General features: G+C 45.9%; 1 protein-coding gene across 2 annotated transcripts in view; it reads left to right on the top strand.

Moving 5' to 3' along the window:
• The first annotated feature begins 377 nt into the window (after positions 1-377).
• Positions 378-21,753, top strand: part of ST6GAL1 (ST6 beta-galactoside alpha-2,6-sialyltransferase 1) — a 119,447-nt gene continuing 98,071 nt past the window's right edge. The window contains exon 1 of one of the 2 annotated variants that reach the window (XM_036766493.1): positions 378-478. The gene's annotated coding sequence lies outside the window, so the exon portion shown is untranslated. Of the gene's footprint in view, positions 479-2,383; positions 2,610-21,753 lie in introns of those variants that run through there. The other variant, XM_036766492.1, reaches the window with a different exon arrangement.

The raw sequence follows: 21,753 nt of genomic DNA, 5'->3' as shown, positions 1-21,753 counted from the left end.
GGTACAGTGGAAATTTGCAGTTAGAGAATCCAGGGATCCGGGTTCAAGTCCTGCCTCGTTACTTCCGACCTGTTTGACCTTGGGCAAATCGCTAGCCCTCCCTGCCCTGTTTCCTTCTGTAAAATTAGGGGGTGCAACGGACTTTGAAGTTCTTTCTAGTCTATGATCCGCTAAGCTATAAGCCCGTGTGTGGTTTCTAGGAGACCAGGGACAGGGCTCCTGGATGCCAAGCGGAGTCTTCTCTCCTCTGGACCCTCCACCCTCCACCAGCCCGTCATTTTGGGCTGTTTCTCTCCCCCCACCCCAGCCCCAGCCAATCCTGGCCCAAGCCCGGGCTGCGTTCTGCCTTCTTTCCTCCGCTCTCCTCCAGGAGGCTACGGTCTGAAGAGCCGGCAGTGGTCAGGAAGAAGTACCCGGCTTTCCTACCCGCCACAGTCTCAGCCTCTTCCTGGAGGAGTTCGGGGACTAGAGGCTGCAGGTATGGCTGCAGGAGGGGGCTGGGGGTGCGGGTGGCGCTGGCGCCGGCTCGGCTTCTTTCCGGAGTGGATCCCCCCGCCCTTTCCTCCCAGGAGACAGACTGACAGCTCCCACGGTCCCAGGCACTGATGCTGCGGGAGTCGGTGGGGTGGGGTGGGGTGAGGACGGTTGGTGTGCTATGGGGTTGCTGGGGGTCCAGAAGGAAAGAAATCCCAAGACACACTGACCGACGAGCAGACAACTGCCTTTGCACCTGCACACACATACATACACACACGCACGCACGCACCACTTCTACATCAAGGGATGCTCTGGCTCAGGTTTCATTTTCACCTGCCGTGTGCCCCCTGCCAGTGTCTGAGACTGAGGAGTGGGAAGGAGGGGGAGGCTCCTGGGTCTTTTGGAACGGGAACGGGGTCGCAAAGGGGCGAGGAGGGAGGACCAGGGACCGGAGGTGGAGACTGCTGCCCAGGAGTCCCGGCCAGGTTCGTTGCTAGGAACCTGGCAGCTGGGGGCCAGAGTGGGCCAGGAGCGCCTCGGACTTAAAACTCCAGACCTGCGATGGGGTGTGTGTGTGTGGGGTAGTAGATGGGGCCAAACACTGAACTTCTCGAGGTCCCACCTTTGTTCCTCCCACCACATATTCCTCTTGGCCCAGGCTTGGCCCTAGTCTCCTCGGTGGAGAGGAAGGGGGTGATGTGTCCCTGACCCTAAGAGTATAGAGACCCAAGAGAGGAAGGGGGAAGATTCCAGGTAGCAGAAGTCTAGGGGAGGGCGTGTGTTTAGGAGAACCTTGAAGTGGCCAGGAACAAGGTTTGGGGCTGCAGGTAAGTGGCGGTGGCGGTGGTGGTGGTGTTGGAGTAGGGGTGGGTTTGAGTGTAGGATCGGGACAGTTTCTCAGTGGTGCTGTGGTGGGAGACTGGTCACGTGGTCTGTGGTCTCGGCACGTGCGCGGGGTTTGAGGGTGTTGACTTCGGGAGCCTTTTGTCCCCCAGCTCAAGTCCTACTCTGGTCCACACCCGCTTGAAAACTCCTCGCTTGAACACTGATTTCTCTTCTAAGCTAGCTTCGGGCTGCCCGGCCAGTGCCCAGCGGCCTGCCTGGGGGACACCGGACAGATCTGCGAGTGTGCAAGGCTTCGAGGTGGGGTGGGGGGGGACGAAGGAAATTGCCTTCTAGCCGCCTTACATTCAGTGGTCCACGTTACTTGGGTGTATAACGGAGGGGGAAGTACGCCTCTTTGGGGGGGCTCCCACCGGGATCAGTGTGAAGGTGAGAGCGCAGCCTAGTGGATTCTGGTGCTGGAGAAGGGTGGGGTTGGGGTAGAGAGGACAGAGCGCACTTCTCGCCCCCAGGCCCGCCTCCCTGTGCCCAGGCCCACGGGGTGAGTAAACCTGGAGTGGAATGTGCCACCCCCGCCCCTTATCCGGAGTTCCCACCCTCACCTTCAGCTTTAATCTACGCCCTTTGGACACTGACTGAGTCCCCCAAATCTCCGGGACCCTCGAGCTGGGAGGAGAGAAGGGAGGGGGAAGGGAAAGAGGTGAGGGTAGAGAGAGGTGAGTGCCGGGTGCCTGGTCCTGCCTCCTCGGCTATTTGCATAACGGAGCGGGCGCCCTCCTTCCCCGCCCCCTCCCGAGCCTGCCTCTCCGCCCCTCCCCCAGTCTCTCTTTGTCTCTGTCTCTCGCTTAGTCTCTGCTCTCCTTCTCTCTCTCTCTCTCTCTCTCTCTCTCTCCCTCTCTCTCTCTCTGTCTCACTCTGGGTCTCCTGCTGCCTGTCTCTCCTAGCCTTCCATCTTCGCCTCTTGTATCCAGCGACCCAGGGGCGGGGGGCAGGGGGCGGGGGGGGGGCGGGGAACGGGGCCCAATCCCCCGGGGCCCGGCTTGGGGTGGGTGGGGATGGGGGCGGGGGGAAGGGCCGGCCTGCGCCGGGCTCTGGCACCTCAGACTGGCTCCCCAGCCAGCCCCTAACAAAGGGAAGCTCCTGGGCCCAAACCTTGTAGCCGAGCGGGCTGCGGGCCCGGGACTGGGCTGAGGGGGCTGTGGAGGGGGCTGTAGCCGCCGCCTTAAGAGCCGCTGCCGGAACCGCCACCAGAGCCGCGGGAGCCAGCCGCAGTCTGAATCAGCTAAGCAGTGAGTATCCTGGGGAGCCCAGCCCCTCCGCGCCCCGCCCCGTCCCGCCCAGCGCCCCGCATGGGGCACTGAGCGCGCGCTTCGGCCGGGGGTGGGGGCCACGGCGGGACAGTCCAGGGCAGGGGTCTCCAGGAGCAGCCTTTACTTGGGGTCGGCATTCTCACGGTCGGACTTGGAGGTATCCGGCGCTTGAAAACCTGGCTGGGTACTGGGCAGCTGCTTGGCTGCTTGAACCTTTACTCAGCGTTTAGCACAATGCCTGACACACAGAAGGCCTTAATAAACGCTCCTTGACTTGGCTTACCCTCGAGGATCAGCAGAGTCACAGACGAGAGAGACCTGTGTGGCCTCCGCGTACATGCGTGTTCACTGCACCCACAACAAACGCACGTGTGCACCGTGCCAGGGCACAGACTTACACGCACCTCACCCAGTAAACACACTGGTCCCCAGCATGCTTGCGCGGAGCCGGGTCCACTGACAAAAATGCCCGCCTCCCGAGGCTCTCACAGATTCTCAGGGGATTTCTTAGCACACCAGGCCTTTGCTTTTTCGGGTTTTGTTCTTGTCTCGGTGCAGTCCCAGAGCCTTTGTTTGAAACGAGGAGGCCTCAGAGCTGAGGATGCTGCTTTGACTGGGGCGAGGCAAAAAGAAAAAAAAAAAGGAAAGAAATATAGATCAGATTTGCGAGGTCCAGGCTTTCCCTGGGCCCACTTAGCAGGGAAGAACAAAATGAAACGGCAGGAAGAAAAATCAGTAAAGAAAACGGTTGTTTTGCCGGGAAAGTCTTTGCAGTCTTCAGTGACCCTGGGAGACTTGAGGTTAGAGGCTTGGCCCAGAGCCTTTTCTCCTACATGGGTGGTGGAATTAGGGGGAAGGGAGAAGACCAATTTCTTCTAAACTCTTTATTGTTTCCCCATCTTTGATGGCCTGGCTACCTTTGCAAATGCTGAACATCTGTTCATTTTGGGATATTCCCAAAAGTGGGAATGCTAGGCCAACCCAAAGTCTCTCATTTGTTCCTCTCTCTGCATCCTCTGTCCAGTGTTGGAGAACAGGCTGAATGCCACCTACCTCCCTGGTGTATTACGTTGTTCTGAAAGGAAGGGGGCTTGGCTCTGTTGGGAAGGTGGCATATTCAGTCCTAGCCTGCTCAATTCTGGGGAGCCTCAGGGTCATAGGGTCATAGATGCAAAGGTGGAATGGTCCCTAGAGATCATCTAGTCCTTCCGAGAGGGGAGGTGACAAAACGATAGGATCATAAATGTAGACAGACCTCAGTGGGACCTTTGCTGGCCATCTCATCCAACCCCATTAATTTCCATGTGAGGAAACAGGTCCAGAGAAGTTGTGACATAAGACCATAGATTTAGAGCCCGGAGGGTCCTCAGAGACCATGTAGTGACTAGATTGGATTCCAGTCTCCCCATTTTACAGAAGAGAAAACCGAGGTCCAGATATGGAATCATTGGATCCTAAATGTAGACTTCATAGTGGGAAAGTGGGACCTCATAGGCCATTTATCCGACATTACATAAGTGCTTAGTGCTAGAGAGAGAGCCCGGACTCCTGGCTCCCAGCTCTGGGCTCTTTGCCTTGTAAGCCTGAGCTCAGGCTGGCAAGGCTTCTGTGGCAAGCCCAACATACTGTGGCCTGGGGCAGAAGAGCCCAAACAAAGGCGCTAATTCAAATGAGAAGCTGCACCCTCCTATTATCCACTCTAGAGTGTTCTTTATTTGTTGGGAAAGGAGAGGTTTAAGTCATTTTGCAAAGGGGCCTTCTTTCCCACCCCTTCTCTCCATTCTGTTTTCTCTTGAGTAGATGGATGCTCCCTCTCCCTCCTCCCCCCTGCTCCAGCCCCTGCAGCCAGGATACCTTTGTTTGATGCTAAACATCAGTTCCTAGCTGGGCTGAAAGTGTTTTCTAGTGGAGTATTCCTGAGGCTACTGCTGGAGGGCAAAGCATTGTTTTTGTTGTGTATTCCATCTAGTTTCATTTGTAAAAGCGTTAGAGATAAGTATGCAGAGTTGTAACTTTAGAATCCTCCTATCGGGTGGTAAACTTCTTGAGGGCAGGGACTGCCTTATTTTGCACGTGTTGTCCCCTGTGGTGTTTAGGCTGTGTTGGCTATTTAGGGCTTAATAAATAAATACTCATCCATCCATCCATCCATCCATGCATCCATCCATCCATTTATCCATTCATAGTTGGAACTGACCTTACCAATCTTCTATTTTAAGGGCTCTTAGCTTTTTTTTGTACTATATACCCCTAGGGACCACTTCTCTGAATCATGTTTTTAAATGCATAAAATAAAGTACATAGGATTACAAAGGGAACCAGGTACATAGAAACACAGTTATCAAAATATTTAAAAAAAATAAAGTTCAAGGACCCAGATTAAGATCTTCTGATAGTCCAACTCCCAACAATTTGGCAGATGAGGAAACAAACCCACAGAAATGATAAAGAGGCATCGTCAACTAGAGTCAGGAAGTCTTGAGTTCAAATGTGGCTTCAGACACTAACTGGCTGTGTGACCCTGGGGAAGTCACTTGGCCCCCATCTACCTCAGTTTCCTCCTCTGCAAAAATGGGGATAATAAAAGCACCTATCTCCCAGGATTGTTGTGAGAATCAAATAAGAGAATATTTGTGAAGTGCTTTGCAAGCCCTAAAGTACTACAGAAATGCAGCTGTGATGGTGGTGGTGGAGGCAAGTGATGGCCTCGGAGTTCAGAAGAAATGGTTTTAGAAAAGAACTGGTTTCACTCCTACCTCTGACGCATGTTGGCTGTATAACTGTGAGCAAGTAAGTCACTGAAACTCTTGGAACCTGTTTCCTCACCTGTAAAATGGAGACAACGGCATTCTCTTCACAGAGTTGTTGTCCGGATTAAATCAGATAATGCCAAGAAGGTGCTTTGCAAACCTTAAAGCTCAGTGCTACTAAAGACCAATGCTATTCTTTTCATCGAGTCGGGGGGGGGGGGGGGAACTGAGGAGATCATCTTATTCGATTTCTTTTTACATATAAGGAAACAAAGGCCCAGGGAGCTTCAGTGACTTGACAAAGGTCACACAGGTGATAAGCATCAGAGATATGGTTTGAAACCCAGGTCCTGAGACTTTAGATTCAGTACTCTTGCCATTGGACCTGTCCAACCCCCTCACTTTCAGATGAAGAAACCAAGGTGGGGCTGGGAGGAATCTTGGAGGTCATCGAGTGCAAAGCCTTCATTTTATAGGAGAAGTGATTTATTTGTCTCAGATCACACAGATAATATCCAGTTCCAAATCTAGTGAGTGTACTATGCTTTCTGAAAAAGTGTGCATCCTTCTCTCCCCCGCCCCCATTGTGTCTGAGTATGTGCTTTTCCAAAGGGGGCCAGGATGCAAACTTTGACACTTGACTGTCTGGAGAGGAGGCTGGGTTTCTCATCCTCCTTTACATTTCCTGGGGATTATTTTTAAAGCTCAGTCCCTGTGAGGGTCATTTTTAGCTCATTCAGGGGCATGTCCTTTAAGTAGAAAGCCTATTTTTGTTTTTCTTCACGTTTCTGCCAACTCTTTGGAAGCCCAGGTGCTTGTTCTGATTTTCCCACCCCCTGCACCCTGGACCACCTGACCTCTCATGTGATGTGAAGCCATTCATTGAGCACTTTTCAAGGGGAGACTTACTTCCCTTCCTTCCTTCCTTCCATCCTTCTTCCCTCCCTCCCTTCCTCCTTCCCTCCCCCTTCCTTCCTCCCTCCCTTCCTTCCTTCCTTCCTTCTTCCCTTCCCTTCCCTTCTCTTCCTTTCTTAAATATATTTTTATTTTCATTAAATATCTCCCAATTACATTAAATTTTTAGCATTCATTAAAATTTTTTTTGAGTTCCAAGTTCTCTCCCTCCATTTTGCTTCTCCCCCACCTCTTGAGAAGGCAAGCAATATGAAATCATGCAAAACATATTTCTATATTAGTCATTTTGCAAAAGAAAACAGAAAAAAACCAAGAAAAATAAAGTGGAAAAATATGCTTCAGTTTGCACTCAGAGTTTGTTAGTTCTCTCTCTGGAGAGGGATAGATTTCTCTTCATGGGTCCTTTGGAATTGTCTTGGGTCATTGTCTTGATCAGAGTAGCTAAGTCTTGCAAAATTGATCCTCCTTACTGAGCACAATAATCTCCTCATTTTTTCCTATCACTTCACTTTGTATCAAGTCTTCCCAAGTTTTCCTGAAATCATCTTGCTTGTTATTTCTTATAGCACAACAGTATTCCATCACAATCATATACCACACCTCATTCAGCCATTCCCTAATTGATGAGCATCAGGTAGAGACATTTCTCATGCCTCCCTCCCAGCCTTTGAATCAGGAGGCTGTGTTTTATAGTGAGATGTACAGGTTTATGAGTCAGGAGACTGGCTATCATATTATAGGTATCATAGCTCTGGTGCCGGGACCTCAGAGGCTATGTAGTCCCCACCCCTATTTTACAGATGAGGAAACTGAGACCAAGAGAAGTTAAATGATTGATAAGATCATAGAATTGGAAGTAACCTCGGAGTCCATCGAGTCCGATCTCATTTTTCAGATGAGGAAACTGAGGCCCCAGGGAGGTTAAGTGACTTGCCCAAGGTCACCCAGGTAGTATTTGATTTGAAATTTGATTTGATTTGATTTGAAATCAGGTCTTCAGACTCTACAGCTGACCAGAGTTCGGTGGGTAGAAAGTAATATCTCAGTTGCTCAGTTTTCCCACCCAAAGAAATGGAGATAATCATCCTTGCTCTATCACAAAGGGTTGTGAGAAAAGGGCTTTGTAAGAAGTCGAGCACTATATAAACTTGACCTGTTATTCCTAGATGGATCTTTCAGCATCAACAGAGGACAGTCAGATGGTTCATAAATTCACTTTATGTTAATAAAGCATTCAACTTTGAAAGTTTCATGACTTCCTAAGTCTCAGAGGTAGGATATTTTGTTCATAGGATCATAGATTTAAAGCTGGAAGAGACCTTGAGGATGCTGTGCCATGTGGATTTTTTTTTTTTTACCATTTTACTTTGCTACAAGGGAGTAAAGTAAAAAAGCACTTGCTAAATGCCTACTATGTGTTAGTCATTGTACTAAGTGCTGGGGCTGCAGAGAAAGGCAAAAACATTCTCTGCTCCCAAGGAGCTCACGGTCTGATGGGAAAGACCTTAGGTCCAAACAAACTATTGACAGGGCCAACTGGAGATCATCCTAGTGGTTTGGCTCAGTAATAGCTTTAAGGAGAACAGGGAAAGGCTTCTTACTGAAGGAAAAGCTCATCTCTGTGGTGTTGAGGGATTGTCATTTATTGGGAAGTGACTGTGATCTAAAAGACAAAGGGTGTCAAATGAATGGCCTTTTAAACATCTAAAAACTAATAATAGCCAGCATTTATGTCGTACCTACTGTGTAGCAGGCACTGTACACGCTTTACAAATGGCTCATCTGATCCTCACAACAACCCTGGGTAGGGGGTGCTATTATCATTCCCATTTTACAGCTGAGGAAATTGAGGCTTCATGTCTGAGGCAGAATTTGAACTCCAATCTTCCGTAATCCAAAGCTAGCACTCTCTCCACTATGCCACCATCTATCTAAAAAAAATGTTTGATAGTAAAAAAGGAAAGAAAAGAAAAAAATGTTGTAAGCACAATGTAATGCAGTACAGATAGAAAAAGTCCTAGATTTGGAGTCAAAGGGTCTGCTACTTACTGTTTGTGTGAACTTGGATAGGTCAGTCAGCAGCTTTGAACCTCCTGAGATGCCTTCTCTGTAAAATGAAAGGGCTGAAGTCTTTCTTTCCATCACTTTTAAGCTTGAGGGTATACTGCCAGTAGTGGGATCACTGAGTTGAAACATATGAACAGTAAATTTTAGTAAGGTTTTTTTTCACAGAATCATCGTTTTCCCGAAATAGTTACATGAATTCGTAGTTACACTAATAACATATTACTGTGCTTGTCTCCCCCCAGGCTGTCCAACATTAACTATTCCTGTCTTTTATCATCTTTGCAAATTTGTTAGGTATGAGGTGAGACCTGAGTTTTAATTTAAATTACTTTTAGCAAAAATTTGCAGCATTTTTGAATATGATTATTGCTTGAATTTGATCTTTTGAAAGTCATTCATATTATTTGACAATTGAGGGGGTGTCTCTTGGTCTTTCATATTTGTGTGAGTTCCCCTATGTATCTTAGACATATTTTTGTCAGACATTTGATACAAATATTTTGTCCTTCATTTAGCAACTTTTCTTCTCATTACTAGTTGCATTGTTTTTGTTTATGCAAAAGTTTTTTTTTTATTTTTCTCTCATTGAAATGGTTAATTTTGACTTTCGTGATTTCTTTTATCCTTTTCTTGATTATTAATTCTCTCCCTAGCCATACATAGTTGAAAAAGGTACCTCTTTCTGTTCTTTCCTAATTTACAAAAATGTGATGCGACTTAAATTTAGGATACTTCTTGTAATATATGGTATAAAATGCCAGTGTACACTTATTTTCTGTCAAACTGCTTGCCAGTTTCACCAGCAATTCTTGTTGAATGGAGAGTCCTTCTAGGAGTTAGTGTTCTATTTTTATCTCCTCTAAAAGAATAAACAAAAATGTATATAGCACCGCCTATGTGTCTTTTGTAGTGATACAAGCCTTGAATTAAGTGTACAGCATATATTCCTTCAATGTGGGTTTTGAGCTTGGCACTCATAAACTCAGTGAGGAAAAGTAGTCCTTCTTTGGTCTTATAGGAGTGGTACTAGAGGACATTCTGTGACCCCTAGAGACATGTTGTTGTGTCCTGTTGATCTATTAATGCATTCATTGATTCAGCCATTTATTCAACAAGTACTAGTTAAAGGCACTTGGGGTGTAAAGACAGAAATGAAGTAGTGCCTGCCCTCAAGGAGCTTATCTTCTATTGGGGGTAAACAATAAGTAAACAACTAGAAAAGGGAGAATCATTTCTCAGTAATATCCTCATTTAATCACCTTGCTTTTGCCTCTCCTCTACCTTCCACTTAGAAGATGAATCTCTTTTATTTTATTTTAATAAATCTCTTCTCAAAGGGTGGCTGAATGCAGTTGGCTGACTAGGTGGCACAGTGGGTGGAATGCCAGGCCTGGAGTCAAGAAGATCTGAGTTCAAATCCAGCCTACATACTTACTAGCTGTGTGGCCTTAGGCAAATCACTTAACCTTATTTGCCTCAGTTTCCTCATCTATAAAATGAGCTGGAGAAGGAAATGGCAAACCCCTCCAATATCTTTGCCAAAAAACCCCAAATGGGGTCATGAAGAATCAGACATGACTGAAACGTCTAAACAATAACAACCCATCTTTATTGCTTGAGACACAGTTCATCTTCCTGGTTTCTCTTTCTTGGATGAGGAGGATGGCACTTAATATGACTATTTGCAGGGTTTATTTGTATTACTGGAAGAGCTTTGGAATTTTAGATCTTATGGGGACCTTTGAGACCATGTAATCTTCTCCGTTCGTTTTCAGATGAGGAAATGGAAGCCCAGTGATCAATCAATCACTCAACAGAGACATGCAGCAGCTTACCCAAGGTCATCCAGCTAGTCAGCAGCAGACTCCAGATCTTATGTCTTGAAGTCTTCTGTCTTACAACAATAACAGGGTTCATTCTTTGTTAAACTTTCTCTGCTAAAGGGAAGTGGGAGTTTAGTTAAGATAAAAACCAGTAACAGGAAGCAGAAGGTCGGAGAGGAACAGCCCCTCTTCACATTGAAAATACCCACTTTTTATCACCCTCAAAAGCAGAATATTAACTAGATGGTAAAGACTTTCCTTTAGTAGCCCTAGTTCAAAGCTCAGCTCATGGGTTACCTTCTACATGAAGCCTTTCCTGTAGCTCCTGGTGCCTTCTGTCCACCAAGTCACCTTATATCTATTTTGTATACAGTCATCTCTGTATGACTCATCAACCCTAACTAGTTGTAAACTCCTTGAGGGCAGGGGCTGTTTTTGCTCATCTCCTTTGCTCCTAGCAGGGTGCCTGGTGCGTTGAGTAGAGGAGTCCCATGCATACATCTTTACTTAAGGAAAATTACTTTGGTAGTGTGTAGGACAGCCTGGAGTGAGTCAGGGAGCCTAATTAGGAGGTTGTTGCAATAATCTAAGTGAGGGGTGATGGGGGCCTTAAGGTGGTAACTGTATAGGTGGAGAGGAGAGGTGAAGGTAGGAAAATCAAGATTTGTCAACTGATTGGCTAGGTGAGGTGAGGTAGAGTGAGGAATCCAGCATAACGCTGAGGTTGTGAACACCAGAGGGATGGTGTTGCCTTTGATAGAAACAGGGAAGTTTGGAAGAGAGAGGGATTTTGGGAGAAAGATAATGAGATCAGCTTTGGATGTGTCACATTTTGAGATGGGTCTGGGACATCCAGTTCGAAATGTCCAGTAGGCAAGCTGTGAGACAGGACTGAAGCTCAGGAGAGACACTAAGGCTGGATATATAGATCTGGGAGTCATCTGTATACAGATGATAATGGAACCCATGGGAGCTGCTGAGGCTGTCATTTATTGGAAAGTGATTGATATAACAAAGGGCATGAACAGCACTTCTAAAATAAAAAAAAAGATATATTTGGTAGTCAAAAAAAGAGAAAGTATTACGAGCATAGTAATGCTTGTTGATTAAGAAGAAATGCAGACTTCCCATGGGGAACAGAAGCAGTGGTTGATAGAAGTTGCGAGTACTAGGCTGCTAATGAGCCCAGCAGAATTTACCAATATTGGTGAGAGTTATGCCCTGCACAGTCGTTCTCTGGGGATATTTAAATAAGAGAATAGCTGTTGCTCAGAAAACTTCCCTTTGGGAATTTATTTCTGAAACATTTTAGTGAAAACAAAAACACAAACCCAACCCCCATAAAGCAGTGATTTTATATTGACACCTACCTTTGTCACTGACTTACCTGTGTGACCTTGGGCAAATCACTTAATTTCTCAGGGTTTCCTTATCTGTAAAATGAGGGGGTTGGAGTCAAAGATCCCTAAGGGCTTTTTTTAGCTGTAACATTCCATCACTTGATTTGACCTTGTCATGGTTACTAGGTAGGAATTTTTAATTTTTAGGTAAAACAGGAGAGCTGATTGGTTTTCTTAGTTTAAGCCTTTTTCTAACTCAGTGCCTAAGAATGCCATCGTTTCATTTCCTGCATCACAGGAATGAGTATATCTGATCAATGGCCATTCAGCCATTCCTTGAATAGCTCCAATCAGGGGGAACTCACTACCTCTTGAGGCAGCCCATGCTAACCTTGGACAGCTCTCATTGTCAGGAAATGGGTTTATCCATGCAGCTCTGGCTCTGCCCTGATGTGGGGGTAAGTCACTTGACGTCTCTGGTCCTGGGTTCTCTCACTGGTAAAAGGGAGATAAGGATGCTTACACTACCTCCTCCCCTCCTCATTCTCTTTTACCCTCATGTTGTTAAGGATCAATGGTGGTATCTATGGCGGTGATCTTTTAAAACCACAAAGTATTATGCTGTTCTTTTTGCTATTATTCTAGCATTTGGCAGCAGGGTAGAAAGAGTGGGAAGCAGTAGCATTTGGAGTCAGGATCCCTGGCTTTGGCACTCAGCCAGATCAGCACTGTGACCTTGGACAAGTCATGCTCGGCTCCTCACTGGCACTCACCCTCCCTGGCTAATCTGCTACCTTCACAACATCTCTTCCCCATATCCCCTTCTGAGGCTTGGTTCGTTGTAACTGCACAATAAATACCTGTTGACCAACTGACTTTACCTCCCTGACTTTACTTCAGTTTACTTTATTTTAAAAAAGGTTATTGTTGTTTTGTTTTCCAATTGTATCTGACTTTCTGTAACCCCATTTAGGGTTTTCTGGGCAAAAATACTGCAGTGGTTTGACCATTTCCTTCTCCAGCCCATTTTACAAATGAGAAAACTGAAACAAACAGGGTTAAGTGACTTGCCCAGGCTCACATAGCTAATAAATGTCCGAGGCCAGATCTGAACTCAGGAAGTTGAGTCTTCCGGACTCCAGCTGACCTTTGTAAAAGGAGGGAGTTCCATTAGATCAGGGGTGTAAACTCAGATAGAAATGGGTGCCACTAAAATACATAGCAATCCTTTTGGGCCTCTTATTGACTTAGAAAAACACAGAGTAATGTTTTCTATGTTCTATTGTATTTTTATTTGTTTTGTTAAATATTTCCCAATTACATGCCCATATTTGACACCTCTGGAGTAGATAACCTATAAGAGTAAACACCCTGAGGGCAGGGGCCTTCTTTTTGTCCTTTTTTTATAGCCAGCACAGTCCCTGGCACATAGTAGGTACTTGCTGCTTCTTGTGGACTAAAGGCTTTTCTAGCTGTAATTCCTAGTTATTAGGAAAAGGGCAACAGGTTCTTGTTTTTATAAAAATCTAGAGTTCAATTCAGAAGGAGAAGGGTGTCCTTGAAACTTGTAAGGAGCACATTTTTTAATGTACATATATAGTGGACATGATAAATTGTACTTGTTAACGATACTGCTCATAATACTCGTTGACATTTCGATGAAGGCTGTGTAGTGTAGTGGAAAGCACACTGGGCTTGGAAGGAAAACATCTGGGCCCCTTACTGACTGTGTAGCCTTGGGCAAGACATATAACCTCTCATAACCTTCATCTCTAGAATAAAGGTTTGCACTGTATGATCTGAGGGTGGTAGCAAAGTCAAGGGAGTTAAGGTAAGGAGGCAGCTGAACTTGTTTGCTGGAAGAGGGGAAGGAGCTAGTAGAGGGAGTGATTGAAGAAGAAAGACAATAGGAATGATTGATAAAGCAAGATACCAGAGGAGATGAAAGGATGAGATAAATGTTGCCTGGGCAAGGTGAAGGAATTCACTTTGGCAAGGAGGAGGGCAACTGCGTCTTCTCCTATGGGAAGAAGGGGATTTGGAGACTGAGGCTCTGAGTTAGAAGCCCAGTTCTACTGCTCCCTCTCGTAAGAGCTGGGGCAAGTGACTTCATCTTTTTGGGTCTCACTTTTCTCTTCTGTAAAATGAAGAGAATGCACTAGATGGCCCATTGATATCCTTTCTACTTCTAAATCTCTGATTCCAAAGGTGCCTGCTGACTTTGATCATCTGTGTTCTAAAGTTCCTCCCAGCTGTGAAATGTCCTGATCTATGTTCTAAGGTCCTTCCTAGTTAAACCATTCTATATTCTGTTTCCCCAGGTCCTTCAGCTGTGACATTCTATATTCTTTTTCCTAAGGTCTCTTTCTACTTGTGACATTCTGCGTTCTAAGGTCTGGCCTTCCCTGTCAGTCTGTGTTTTAAGATCCCTTCCAGCTCTGACATTCTGGGTGCTAAGATTCCTTTCAGGTAGGACAGTCTAGGATTGAAAGTCCATCTCAGCTCTAGCATTCTCTGTTCTAAGATCCTAGCTTGCTCTCCTAAACTATGTTCCAAAGTGCCTTCTAGCTCTAATTTTCTGTGATTCTGAAGTATACTTTACAGTTCCAGGAGCCCATTGGAGGCCCAATGTATTACCCTCATTCTGGCCAATCGTCCAAATGACATCTTTTATACTAGTACATCCCCTTCTCCCAGGACAATTTGGGACTTGTCCACTTGGGCAGTCCGGGCCACGCTTAAGCTTGTTCATAATTTTTCAAGCCAGACTCCTTCCCAGCCAATCAGGAAGCTGCCAGACTGCTGGCAGGCATTTGTTGCTCCACCCACATTCCAACAAAATCACTACCTTAACCACTTTCTTCTCCTCCCCAATGATGGTAGTGTGCTGCTATGGTAGTGTCAACGCCTCATAAAATAATAACTCCTCTTTCCATAGAAGGCTTACGAAGACTTTTCCTTTCAATCCTATAAGGATTATATACTGCAATCCTATAAGGATGATTTTAGCTACTTTATAGTTGAGGAAAACGGAACCTCTGGCTGGGAAAATGGGCTGGGTCTAAAAAGATGAAATCGGCTAGGGATAAATGTAGTCTTATACTTGGGTTCAATAAATTCACTTCACAAGCACAAGATGGGCGAGACAAAAGTTTGTCTGAAAAAATGATCTAGGTGATATAGTCACATGCCAACACAGCCATGGTGGCTCCCAAAGCTCATTGTAACCTTGGGCTGCATTTGTGGAAACGTTGTGTTCAGACTGAGGTTGCTGACCTTGATCAGAGCACGGCTATACCCAAGGCAGACCTAATCTAGACTATTGTGTCGAGTTCTGGGTGTTACATTGTAGGGAGGATGTTGACAAATTTTAGCATACCTCGGGGAAAGAGACCAAGAAAAATTCAAGCTAGAAGAGACCTTTGAAATCATCTAGGCCAACCTCCTCTGAGGGACTCAAAGGTGAAGGGATCTGCCCAGGGTCGCATAGGGAGTAGGTGAGAGAGGCAGGATTTGAACCCAGCTCATTCAACTCCTGATGTTTCCACTGAACCAAGATGATTTGAAACTACGACTGACAAGGATCATTTGAAGGAACAGCTGATCTTTTTTCTTTTTCCCTTTTGGAAAAGAGAAGATTAATGGGGTATGTGGCTGTCATGAGGAACAAGGTTAAATTTATTCTGCTTGGCTGCAGGAAAACGAGAAATAGTTTTCAATAGTAGAGGGGAAGATGGGGAAGAGGGAAAACCCGCTAATAATCAGTCGTCTAAAAGTGAAACAGGCTGCTGCCTATGGAAGTAATGTGTGCCGACCCCCTGGAAACCTTCCAGCAGCAGAGGGTGAGTAGTTATCAGGGCTGTTGGATCGAGGATTTCCACCCAGGCACAGGTTAATTTCTGAGGGCCAAATCCTACATTCCTATAAAAATCAAAGAAAAAAAGTGTGGAAGAAGGATTAGATTTGTTTCCCCTGAAAAAGACAGTCAGTCTGCGATGGTGCAGAAAAGGCATGGGATTGAAATTCTAGGATCCAAGGATTTGTCCCTGTGTTACCAGTATGTGTCCATTGATAGATCGTAGGCTCCAAGAGGGCAGGGATTGCTTCACTTTTCTTTTGTATACCCAGCACCTAACAGGGCACCTAGCACAGAGTAAGCCTTTACTAAATGCTTGCTGGTTGCTTCTGCTCCCCAGGATTTAGCTGCCTTCTCTCTGTATTTCAGTGACTGGCTCAGGCTCTATTTGGCCGTGTTTTGGGCAATCTGATGCTTTGATTGCCTGTCTCGTGTGAGCTCAGCCAGATGGCCAGGCACTAGTACTAGCCAAGAGAGGCTGGACCACTGGATTTGGAGCCTGAAACACCTGGATTGGAATCTCTCTTCAGATGCTTATTAGCTGTGTGACCCTGGGCAAGTCACTTTGCCTCAGCTTCCTTATCTGTAAAATGGGGATAATAGCAGCACCTACCTCCCAGGGTTGTTGTGATGATCAAAAAGATAATAACTGTAAAGCGCTTATCATATAGTGCCTGCCACATACCCTATAATTGTTAGTTATTGGTATTTCATGATTCCATGTCTTAGATCCATAGTATTCGTGGGAGGGTTGGGTATGCTTGTGGGATTGCAAGTGTAAGAACTAGTTGATTTGTGGCATGCCTAGGGAAACTCCGGGGTCCATAGGGGCACAGCCTTTGAGAGTCCCTGGGTTTGTAGCTGGGCTTCTAGGCCTGATTCTGCTGCTGATTTGCTGTGTGTGAACCTCGCTTTACTCATCAGAACAATGCTGATTGCAGTACCTGGCCTATTGAGCTCCCAGGGACATCTTCCATTGTATTATCTGAGCTGAGAAAATGCTTTGGAAAGCAGCAAACCCCGAGATATGAAGCGTTAGTCTTACTGACACTGGCCTCACTCTCTTAGAAGTTCACAGGCAGCTGTAAAGGCACCCGCAGAGCCAGCTGTCCACACGTCAGAACAAATAAACCAGTCTACAAAGAAGAGCCAGCTGGGGGTGGGGTGGGGTGGGGTGGGGGAGGTAGAGGACCATGAGTCAGTCTTAGCCCTTTTCATGAGGAGGTGGAAATCCCCACCCAACGGTCTGGCTGGAAGAAGGGAGAGTACCAGGAGATGAGGGAGGGAGGATGGATGGGTACGGCCTGCTGAGTGATGACAGGGAGGGAGAGGATGTTCCAGGGCAGGCCAGGTTGGAGGAGAGAAGGTGAAATCCTCTGGGAGACTGTCTTGGTTGCCAGAGACAGGAATGCCAGCCCGCCCTTCCTTGAAGGGCAGCATTCTGAGTGCTGCTGTCCTTCTGGATTCTCGCCTGGATTCATGCCTCTCCCTCCCTCCCTCACCTGGGAATGATTCCTGTCTGACCTGAGCCCAAAGAGCTCCCCCTTTACCTTCCTTGATGATGAAAAAGATTGGAAGAATTACCTAATTCTTCCTGTCAGATCATCGTGCCCTGAATTTCCTTCATCCTGGTTACCATGGTTACAATTGGTTAATTTAAAAAAGTAAATATTAACATTAATAAAATAATGATAATATTTTATTGATGCTTTTGTTTTTCTATGGCTGTGTGGCCCTGGGCAAATCACCTAGACATTCTGTGCCTCAGTTTCCTCATCTGTAAAATTAGGGGGTTGGACTTGATGGTTCTTTTCAGTCTTAAATCTATGCTCTTATGATTATTTGACTTCTGTTGGCCTTAGTTTCCTCATCTGTAAAAATGAAGGGGTTGGACTAACTTAGCTCTAAATCTGTGATCTGTGAGCCAACAAACTCCACTCCCTTCACCCCATAAAAAACTATTTAAATACAATCATTTGATGTAGGGATTTGGCTAATAAGACATGCAACATAAATATTTCACAGTTTCCAATCTCCTAATAGAGAGGAAGGCAGTATGTTTTAATGGCAGTCACCTGAAGCAACTGTGGCCATTGTGTGTGAGCAGATTGCTGTCCACTTTGTCTGCTGTCTTCATTACATTTGTTGTCATCCCTCGTGCCTTCTGCCCTCTTGGCTCTATTTGCTTCCTTCTATGGCAATCCATTGGAGACTTCCACATTGTTGTTTGGAGTCCTTCATATTTGAACTTTCTTATTACACAATGAGAGAGGATCATAAAGGAATACAGATTTTATTTATATTTCCATTTTATTGGCATTTTAATTTTTTGCATTGCCATCATTTTCATATGTGTCCCTCTCCCTTTGCCTCCCCAGAGTGCCAGCTCTTGTAACAAAGAAATAATCAAAAGGGAAAGCATGAATAGGGAGGGGAAGTGGTTCTGCAAAACTCACCAGCACATCAATGAAGTCTGAACAATAGACTCAGAGCCCCCAACTTCTGCAAAGAAGGAGGGAGGTGAATTTTCTTCTCTCTTCTTCTAGATCAAGATTGAGGAGCAGAGATCTTAGAGCAGGAAAGGACCTTCAAGGTCACTGATTCCAACAATTTCATTTTATATTGGAGGAAACTGAGGCCCAGAGAGATTAAGTGACTTCATAGGCTATGATTTGTTCAGTCATTCTATCATCTCTCAGCATCTTCATTTCCAGGTTTTTGCTACCACAAAAAATCCATCGTTATAAATACTTGTTTGTATATGTGACTTTCCATTCTTCATTGGGTTTCTTAAGGTCAGAGAGTATGAAGAGTTTAGTGACAGTTCTGAATTTTTCCCCCAGAGTGGTTAGACAAATCTAGAATGATGTTATAATTATGGTAATGGTGATGTGCGTATCTTCCCACAGCCCTCCACCATGGACTTTCTTCGTCTTTTACGAGCTTTGCCAGTTTGAATTTAAGGGGTCTGAGGTGAAAGCTCAGAATTGTTTTCATTAACATTTTTCTTATTTGGGATTTGGAGCACTTGGGGGGAGCGTTACTTGTATTTGCTTCTATCCTCTTTTTATGTTTTCTAGATATTGGTGTAATTATAATTATTTTTGTATGTATATGTGTATGTGTCCATATACATATATGTACACACATATTCTTGACACACCATATAGCATGTTTATATATATGTACGTATATATATATACACACACACACTTATACATGTTTGAGTGTGTACACACGCACACACACGTTTAGTTGATACGGTCTTCTCTGATCCTCAGGGCAACATGAGACTTTCCCCTTCAGTGTATTCCAACTTACCTTGATAACATGAACTGTCTGTTAGGAATAGTGAAATGAAGCACTGTGGGGCCATGGAAGGATCAGTAGAAACAGACACCTTGCATAAGAAATTCTTGGTCGTCAGGGCCTAGAAGAGAACTTCAGAGTTTCAAGCACGTCAGGGATCATCTAGTCTAAATCTCACTTTTTGTAGGTGAATGGGTGGATGGGTGATTGAGTGAATGAATGAAAGCCATTTATTTGGTGCCTGTTATCTGTTCACTACTGGATGAGGAACCAGACCTAGAGATCTACCCAAAGTCATGCAGCTAGTTAGGGAAAGAGCCAGCCCTCGGCCCAAGCTTTGTCTCTAATTAGCTTACTTGTCCGGTTTCCAAAGCCCTAGGTGATTAGAGACAAGTTACAAGGCTGATCACGTCATTCATCTACTCAGAAACCTCCAGTGATTCGCTCTTGCTTCTAGGAGAAAAACCTCAACTTGTTAGCGTAGCACTTGGGTTAATCAATCAACCAATGAGTATTAAGCATGTACTATGTACTGACACTGAGGTACAATGACAAAAAATGAAACAGTCCCTAACCTCAAGGATATCTCAGAATAAGACCAGGCAAGTTTCTAGAAGCTTACGTGGGATGGTCGTTAGGCCATTGTAGGGGTAAGAAAGTGGAGGCTAAGATCATTGATGGCTCCTTAGAGTAGGTCTCCGGTGATGGACTTGGTACTCTCAGCTTCACCACCTTGCCCATTACTCCTAGTTGTTGTGGGAGATGCCAGGAATGCCACCATCTCCGCAACAAGGCACTTCCTCAAAGCAGCGAAGGTCATTTGTTTTTCAGGAAGGGGGCAAGCTTTCATTTTGGTCAACGTGGTTGTTTCCCTATTTCTGACATTACAGACAGGAGACACTAAGGATTGGTTGACAAATCAAATATGTGGTGCATGGAATTTCCTGCAAAGTCAGCCCCAAAACTCATGTCCAGAGTGGGGACAGCCTGTCCTAAGTGAGCTGAGAGGTCTTCAAGATCCCTCTGCCGTCAAATTCTGAAATGTTGAGCTATCATCTTAGTATTGTTTATCAGTGTGTGTGTGTGTGTGTGTGTGTGTGTGTGTGTGTGTGTGAGGACATGCTTACACACGCAGCTTCTGTGTCCCTCCAAAGTCATCAGCTCAAGGAGGAGGTCAGGGTCTTCACTTGATATTTCTTTTAGCCCCAATACCTTGCATTTAGCAGATACTAACTCTAGAGTTGTAAGGGTGTTCAGAACCCATCTGGTCCAAACCCCTCATTTTACAGAGAAGGAGACCAAGGCCCCATGAGCTGGTGTGAATTGCCTGAGGTCTTCTACGTAGGCTCATGGCCTCACAGAACAAGAGCTGGAAGGCTTGAGACCTTTTAACCCAAACCAGTCATTTTATAAAGTGGAAAAGCAAGATTGGGAGATGAAGGCATTTGTCTTCACCCAGGTAGAGAGCATCTGAGGTGAGGTTCTAGATGCTGTGGCTCCAGAGCCATGGGAGGGCTCAATAGATGTTTCTTAAATGCTCAGTTTTGTATAGAACTGATGGTTCATGGGGAAGGCTCTGGGACTGTGATCCTCCATGGGTAGTAGCTAGAAGCCTTGGCATTTAGTAGGAACTGAGTCATTCAGAGAGGTTTAATACAGAGCCAAGGCTGGCATGACCAGGTGGCCCTCACAGGGGAAGATGGCAACCCAGCTGAGCCCCTTCAGGACCTTGGGCTGGTGCCTTTATCTTTATTTACCATTCAGTAAACATTCATCAGAGGCTTCCTGAGTCCAATATAATGTCCTGTAGTTGGCTTTGAGGGAGATATAAAAATAAATAGCATTGAGCCTGATCTTATGGAAGTGGGGTGGTATAGGGAGAAAACTGTGGCTCTTGAGTCAGAGACCCTGGGTTCAAATCCCACCCCTGAAGTTTGCAACTTATGTGACTTTGGGCAAGTCACAACCTCCCTGGGCCTCAGTTTCCTCATCTGTAAAATGAAAAGTTTGGACCAGGTGGCCTCGGAGGGCCCTCCAGACCCAGACCTAGTCTCCTTTATAAGCATACTAACCCTTCAAGGCAGAGAAGAATGGCACAAACATCTAACAAAAGGATCGAGTAACAGGAGGTTTTTCTAGAGGGTGAGATGTTGGTGGCATCCCAGGCACTGGCCTGGGGAATGGGTGTTGTCTGGCACCTCCCATGGTTCTGTTTCATCCCTCCTTGGGCCCCTCAGGCATCGAGCTGCTTTTGGCAGCCTCATGCTAATGCCAAGCAGGGTCCTTGCTGGGCTCTTCCCAGTTGGCTCCTGCCCTGCTCTGGTACAGGCACAAGCCTGAGTTCCTTCTCCTTGTTACAGCCCTGGGTACTCTGGCTCCAGGTCTTTTGTCAGCATTAATTATAGAAACTAGCAAAGCACCCGTGGGCCTGCTGCCTCCTGCAGCTTTTTCTATCTTCCCCATTGCCTTTGGTGGCCCTGGGTTCACCTTTGCTCTGTCTTCTTGCTCATCCATAAATCTCTTTGCCTTTGTCTTTCTGTCTCTGGCTTGCGTCTTTGTACTTGTAGCATCAGTACTCAGCACAGTGCCTAGTGTAAGGATTATTATTATTAAACACTTAATAAACTCTTTCTTTCCTTTCCCCCTTTCCTTTTCCAGCTTCCTTCCTCCCTTCTTTCCTTCCTTTCCTCTTTCCCTCCCTCCCTCTTTGCTTCCTTTGTTCTTCTCCCTCCCTATTTTCTTCCTTCCTCCCTTCTTTTCCTTTCTTCTTTTCCTTCCTTCTTTCCTTCCTTCCTTCCTTCCCTCCTTCCTTCTTTCTCTCCTTCCTTCCCTCCTTCCTTCCCTCCTTACTTCCTTCCCTCCTTCCCTCCCTCCTTCCTTCCTTCTTTCCTCCTTCCTCCTTCCTCCTTCCCTTCCTTCCTTCCCTCCTTCCCTTTCCTTCCCTTCCCTCCCTTCCTTCCTTCCCTCCTTCCTACCTTCCTTCCTTCCCTCCTACCTTCCCTCCTTCCTTCCTCCCTCCCTCCCCTTTTCTTCTGTCCCTCTCTTCCTTCCATCTCTATCTCT

The sequence above is a fragment of the Trichosurus vulpecula genome, chromosome 7, assembly GCF_011100635.1.
Source record: "Trichosurus vulpecula isolate mTriVul1 chromosome 7, mTriVul1.pri, whole genome shotgun sequence".
In the NCBI taxonomy this organism is placed as follows: domain Eukaryota; kingdom Metazoa; phylum Chordata; class Mammalia; order Diprotodontia; family Phalangeridae; genus Trichosurus; species Trichosurus vulpecula.
The sequence above is the reverse complement of the archived record's forward strand: the minus strand, read 5'-3'. Positions and strand labels throughout refer to the sequence as shown.